At 44.2% G+C, this 6,899-nt stretch overlaps 1 pseudogene; it reads right to left on the reverse strand.

Moving 5' to 3' along the window:
• Positions 1-4,431: 4,431 nt before the first annotated feature.
• LOC123183184 (F-box protein At5g07610-like) lies at positions 4,432-6,324 on the reverse strand (annotated as a pseudogene).
• Positions 6,325-6,899: the final 575 nt, after the last annotated feature.

Below are 6,899 nucleotides of genomic sequence, written 5' to 3' on the forward strand. Positions count from 1 at the left end.
GTGTGTACTCCGTCATAACGGGCTCGTGGATTAGCACTACCAGGTGGCCTTGTAAAAACGGCCCAATGGATCATGATAGTTTCTCAGCACTCTCCCCTTGTTTCCGAGGAAAAAAGAAACTCCCCTGGTTTTTTTTTATACATACATGCACAGTAGTGTAAAAGATATTTGCATCAGGGGAATGTACATAGCGGTTTTTGTATGTGTTGGTACTAGTATATTCTGAATTATTACCTTCTTGCACCTGTTAGTCTTCGAAGCAATTTGCAAGATACTCCATACTGACACTAATCCTTGCAGATGAATTAACAACACTTGTTTTTGACTAAAAAGCAGCAGGGTGTATCCGGTAGCAAGAAAGAAAGGACTGGTGTGGCACCTAAAGCTATACAATATACACCGGCTCGATCAAGAATTAAGGGCAACTCTAGCCGATCCCTCAAAATGGCGTAACTCCTCAAAAGGAGTTAAGTTGGACCTAGCCAAACCCTTCTTTGTTTTAGCTGCTTAAAAACTGTAGGAGATGCGTCATTCGGCTCTCAAATTTGATAGGCCGTGACAAATTCTTGGGATCTGCCCTCCCCCCTCGTGACGACCTCTCTCTCTCTCTCTCCTGCTCGCCCCTATCCACATCGGCGTTGCCTTTGCCGCCCACCCTTACCCTCTACAGACATCCCACCGACATCCTGTAGGCCTCCATCCCACTTCAATTCACTCGTCTGTCGCTTGGATCGACATCCTGTTGTCATCACCTGGCTCTCGTGGATGAAAAAACATCAAGCTTAGTTTCGTCCAAAACAAAGTCGACGGACAATCAAAGATGTCATAGAGCACCTGCGGAGGCGGTAGCCAGCCACGGAATCGCGGCCGCGCCGGTGAAACTACGAAGACCACAGTTCGGTTGTGGCGAGCTTGGTCGGCGACCGACAAACACGACCTTAGGAGAATCTTCCTCTTCGGGAGGCCGCGGGCCGTGTCCCAGCCCTACCGTCGACCCGTAGCCTCAGCGTCAACTCAACGCCGCCGGTGGATCGAGGCTCTCACCTCCTCCAGCCGCAAAGTGTTCGACGAATTGCATAGGTAAGATTTTTGGCTTTTCCATTTGTGTTTTTTGCAGTGAAATTCAATATAAAATATTGGGTAGTGTAGATGAAGAGGTTAAGAGAGATGTTCTTCGACGACTCTTCGTCCGAGGACAAGGTAGAAGATGATGATGGTTTTGAAATGGACAGTATCGTGATCGTCAACTAGGACATTAAGCGACCAAGACTAGGATCGCAGTTTGCCGCTTGTACATCAATCGGGGCAGAGAAGAGGCCCATGAGAAGATTATGAAGGATTATTTTGCACCCAATGCAGCCTATCCGGAGAAGTATTTTCCGCAACATTTTCGGATGCACCGAAGTATCTCCCCGACCATTGCAAAACTTGGGTGAGTAGCATGATCCATGTTGTCACTACCTTGTAGATGGCATCTATCCTCGATGGCCCATATTTTGTGAAGACAATCCCACGTCCTCAAGGAAACCAGAGATCCCACTTTGCAAATGCAACAAGAGTCGAGAAGAAAGAATGTTGAGACAGCTTTTGGTTTGCTTCAAAAGCTCTTTGACATTGTTCATGCCCATGCCGAGTATTGGAACCCACATGTCCTATTGCAAATAATGGCATGTTGCGTCAAGCGTGAAGTTGATACCCAGCTCTAAGATGATCTTGTTGAGCACTTGTGGGCACTTCATAGCAATTGATTGTTGTGATTCTATCATGCTCTTTATCTACTTCATTTGGACCCTATCGTAAGTTTGAATTTGAATAATTAAACTTGTGAACTTTGAATCCGTAATCTTTATGAATTGTGTGAACCTTAATTATTAAGTTTGGATTTAATATGTTTACAAATATGTTGATGAAATGGAGTATGTAAATCAAAATTTAGAAAATTGGTGAAGATCTTTTTTTTAGGGATGTAGGTTTTAGAAGTTCGGCTAGGAACCGTTTTTATCTAACTCCACAAAATTGAGGAGTTAAGGGTTGAGGGGGTGTTTAAGATTTGAATCCGTAATCTTTATGAATTGTGTGAACCTTAATTATTAAGTTTGTATTTAATATGTTTACAAATATATTGTTGAAATGGAGTATGTAAATCAAAATTTAGAAAATTGGTGAAGATCTTTTTTAAGGGATGTAGGTTTTAGAAGTTCGGCTAGGAACCGTTTTTATCTAACTCCTCAAAATTGAGGAGTCAAGGGTTGAGGGGGTGTTTAAGATTTGAATAATTAAACTTGTAAACTTTGAATCCGTAATCTTCATGAATTGTGTGAACCTTAATTATTAAGTTTGGATGTAATATGTTTACAAATATGTTGTTGAAATGGAGTATGTAAATCAAAATTTAGAAAATTGGTGAAGATCTCTTTTTTAGGGATGTAGGTTTTAGAAGTTCGGCTAGGAACCGTTTTTATCTAACTCCTCAAATTGAGGAGTTAAGGGTTGAGGGGGTGTTTAAGGGGCTAAAAATAGGTGGCTACTCCAATTTGGCTGACCGATCTAGCACTAAATTGGTCGCGCACCACCCGTTGGATCAAGCCGTGGTGCGTCGTTGGATCAAAATTCAGATGGCTTTACTCTTTTCTTTAGTTGTCGCGAAATCAACCTAATCTGCAAACATATCACAAACACATGTCAATTTTCAATTGAGCTGGCTTTGCTCTTTTCTTTAGTTGTCGTGAAATTAACCTAATCTGCAAACATATCACAAACACATGTCAATTTTCAATTAAGCGGCTGACGTCGACAACGCGTCATACTACGCAATAGTTGTCTGAATTTCTCTGCATATTTCTTGCACTTGGAGTGCAACTGTATCAAATAGTATGTGTAGGTGGCATTCCATGTCTAAGTCAAAGTGCTGCACTTGGAGTGCAACTGTATCAAATAGTATGTGTAGGTGGCATTCCATGTCTAAGTCAAAGTTCAGCACGAGTAAGTTTGCTGAATCGATGTGTTTGGAACGACACAAGAAGGCTCGCCGGCTCAGTCTTTTGGAAATGCTCATAGAGGTAAGGTGTGCGTGTGTACGTTCATAGGGGTGAGTGTATGCGCGTGTATATGAGCGCTTGTGTCTGTACTGTGCTAAAAAAACGACCCAACTTGTGGATCTGAGGTCAGGTAAATTAGTCGCGACGCCTGAGCAATCAGATGGATCAGCAAAAACGCCTACAGAAGACTGCACCCGCGACGACAGATACGTCGATCTCCAGCCACCATACAACCACACTGCTACAGCGTGGTTATCATCTTAACACTTTTTTGGAAAAAAAAAATCATGAGATCGAAATGTGATGGCCAATTTTCAGAGACAGCAATACAGTGTCGCGTCCAACACAACACATCTCATGCAGTTCTCAGCATGGCCTGCTGATAAATAAGGCTACCCAACAACTTTTCCTAAGATTTGAGGTGAAGGTTGTAATGGAATCCCATCTCTAAATGATCTTATATTTAGTGTCAAAAATGATCTTATATTTTGGGACAGAGGGAGTACATTCAGCAAAAACTAAACCTTCAACAAACAAAGCAATGACAAGAAAACCACCATTATCCTTTTGAGTATATAATAAAAGGGTTGTCCTCAACTTCTAGTAAAGAGCAGGACCGAAAATCAAAGTTGGGCAACCTAGAACACAAATTTGACAATCTAGTTAGGATCCATGTAAGGGAATGGCGAGCTCTATCTGAACCAAAATTAATGACACATGTATTGAGAACCAGTATTATTTAGTGTACTAAATTCAGCTAAAACTGCACGTTCAATCAACAAAGCAGTGACAGGAAAACCACCTTTATCCTTATTACTGTTACGAACAAAAAAAGTTCCCGTGTTCAACCTCAACTAAAGAGCAGGACCCAAATCAAATGAACAAGTTAGAACAGAAATTTAACAGTCTATTTAGGATTCATCCAAGGAATGGTGAGCTATATCAAAACCAGAATTAAGAGTGCACAAGTACTTTAGTGATGAATGGTGAACCTGTATGTATACAAGTATCAATGAGTGAATCACGTTTTTGGCTGCCCCTCAAAAGATCCTCTTTCCCCGAGCAAAAAACAAGATGAATTGACTGTATCTTCCAGGTTTGTTTAGCTGCACATTTCTCTACACCATCAATGGAAGGCCATGCGGGTAACATACAAGAAACTAAATATTTCTTTACCATGCCTCTACCCCTATATGCTGCGATATAAAGAGACGATCCACAAATAAACATACCAAATCTTACAAATGCATAAAAACAGAGATAGCGTCGATGGATAACAAACTGCTATATGTAGAGAAGAGATGATCCGCAGATAATCACATCAAATCTTTAAAATGCATTAAAAAGGAGCATCGATGGATAGCAAACTGTAGACTGGAGATATTTACTGGCATAAAACAAATGGAAATAAAGAGGTGACAATAACACAGATAATATAGTCTCAATATCTTATATTACCCACATCAGGCGCTAACGAGTGGCCAGAATAATTAGTGCTACATGACAGCAAATAGATTAAATAGCTAGGTGGATTCCTACAACTAAGCAGTACCATTACCCTTACAAAGTCTTGGCCAACAAACATTGTTCAAAGCAACAAAGGCATGAGCCTGAACACCAACATATAGGAATACCACTGTAGACATAGGAGTTGGGACTTCTCCACGCAATGCCAGGGAAATTAGGAGAGTAGGTCCATGTCAACCACTAATTTTCGCAAAAGGTGTGGTCCCATGCTAGGCACGTAATGTAGCACTGAATCTCAGTGACCAGCTGAGGGCAATTCTGCAAAACAGGGAATATAAGGCAGACCATTCATGCCTTCAGTGCAGATAACATGCACTTTTTGATTATCCATGTCATACGACAATGTCAAGTTTTTCTTGTCAGTAAGAAAAATCATGTTGCAATCCGGATGAATTGCAAACATCACATAAGAATCTCCATCTTTACGGCAATTCCTTCCAAACAGCTCCAAAACGTTAACAGTGTGCTTTAGGGTCCACTTTCCAGTATCATAATCCTCAAGGACCCAAATATAGAGTTGGCAATCACGGGAATTTTCTATCCACCAGGCATACAAGCGTCCTTGAGACTGCCCAACATCACAGATGCGTCGTTGAGTGCCCAACATCACAGGTGTTTGGCATTTGAATCTCCCTCCAAACTTTCCCCTCCACGTCGACTGTGGCTATTCTCTTATCAAGGGTAGGCAGATGGATAGTGCCACTCAGGAAGACCTGTGTGTATACACCATGATTCACGAGAGGATCTTTTGTCCACTTTGCACATGAGTCCACCGTCCAGTTTCTGTCGAGTAGATTGACACTTTTCCGGAATCGTTCATACCAGCCATCTGGTTCTTGGGGGCAAACACCACAAAGCGGGATGGAATAGCAGGGTCGAAACCTAGGAAAGGGATGGGATCGGGACCTGGAAATCCGACAGGAGGCAGCACAGTCCACTCTTCGGTAGCAGGATTGCAGACAGCATAATAGGATTCGTCTCGCAGATTATTCGAGCAGCTGCAGAGGAGAAGGCCGCCGCAGACGTGTTGGACAGAAATGTGGCGGTACTTTTGGCGCAAGAAAGGGAGAGAGGGGTCGACAAGAGGAGGACCTCTCCCATTCAAATTGCGGAAATGAAGGACACGGGCGTTCTTGTAGAAGAAGCCGGAGAGGGTCTGTGGCGACCTCTTGCGGATGTCCGGGGCGGAGCAGAGGGCGAGCCATGGCTTGGACACGCACTTGAAGCGGCAGAGGGACCTGTAGGGCACTCGTGAAAGGATCTCAACGATGGCGCCCTCGGGGAGGCTCGGCGCGGTCTGCTGCTCTTGCTCCAGCTTCTGCACCTGCTTCTTCTTCACATCCTGTAAATGATGGAGACGACGGCTCGTTTAGGCTCCCGATCCCCTTTCTTGGATCGATGACGATTGACGGGGCCAGTCGACGATCTTGTTCTGAAAGTGAAAGAACATTGCAGAAGCGTGGAGCAAACCTCGGAAGCCGCCGGGACAATGGCGGGCAGCGGCAGCCTAGAATGGGGCAGAGCGTCGTCGTCGCCGCGTACGGTCGCCGGCGGGTGGCTCTGCACCGTGCAGCCATGCTCGCCCCCTCCTTCTCCTCCTGGCGGCATGGCCTCCTCTCCGGCTCGCGGATCTGTGCCTCGAGCAGTCTACTCGACCGTGGCGGCGCCGGCTGCTGCTGCTCTCCGGCGCTAGGGTTCGTGAAATCGTGATGGGGCGGCAGCTGGTTTGGGAGCTCGCGTGACTGCGGCTGCGAGTACTAGATGGGGAGTGGAGTGGCCCCCGCTGATAATGGGCTTTCCGAATTTTTTTATTAGCTGCTGTTCTAAAGGCGGCCCAATTGATCCTGATGATTTGTTGGCCCTCTCCACTGAATAGTCGAACAATTTTCTTGGTTGGTTTGTTAATTTACGAGCCGATGATAAAAAAAAGAGCTTTGCATCAGCAGAATGTGCATAGCGGTTTTGTATGTGCTGGTACGAGATATTTTTTGAATTACTACTTGTTGGCACCTGTTAGTCTTGAAAGTAATTTTACAATATATTACTACTATCTTCGCCCGGAGTTACTGGAGGCTGAAATTCTAAATATATCCATTTCAGCGTCAAGTAATTCTGAAGGCTAACAATGATTCATGCTCGAATAATCGGCAGCACTTATTTCCCTGTAAAAAGTTAGGAATCTCAAATCCATACTATTACATGCAACGTAACCCTAATCTTACTTAAGCGAAGCTCATCCGGCTCTGTCGTGCCCATGTACGGCGGCTAGCTACGCTCCTCATAGTGTTGGCTCGGTCACCGGCGAGGTAGAGTAGGACATGAAACACGGCCCGG

Source organism: Triticum aestivum, chromosome 1D, assembly GCF_018294505.1.
Source record: "Triticum aestivum cultivar Chinese Spring chromosome 1D, IWGSC CS RefSeq v2.1, whole genome shotgun sequence".
Lineage (NCBI taxonomy): Eukaryota > Viridiplantae > Streptophyta > Magnoliopsida > Poales > Poaceae > Triticum > Triticum aestivum.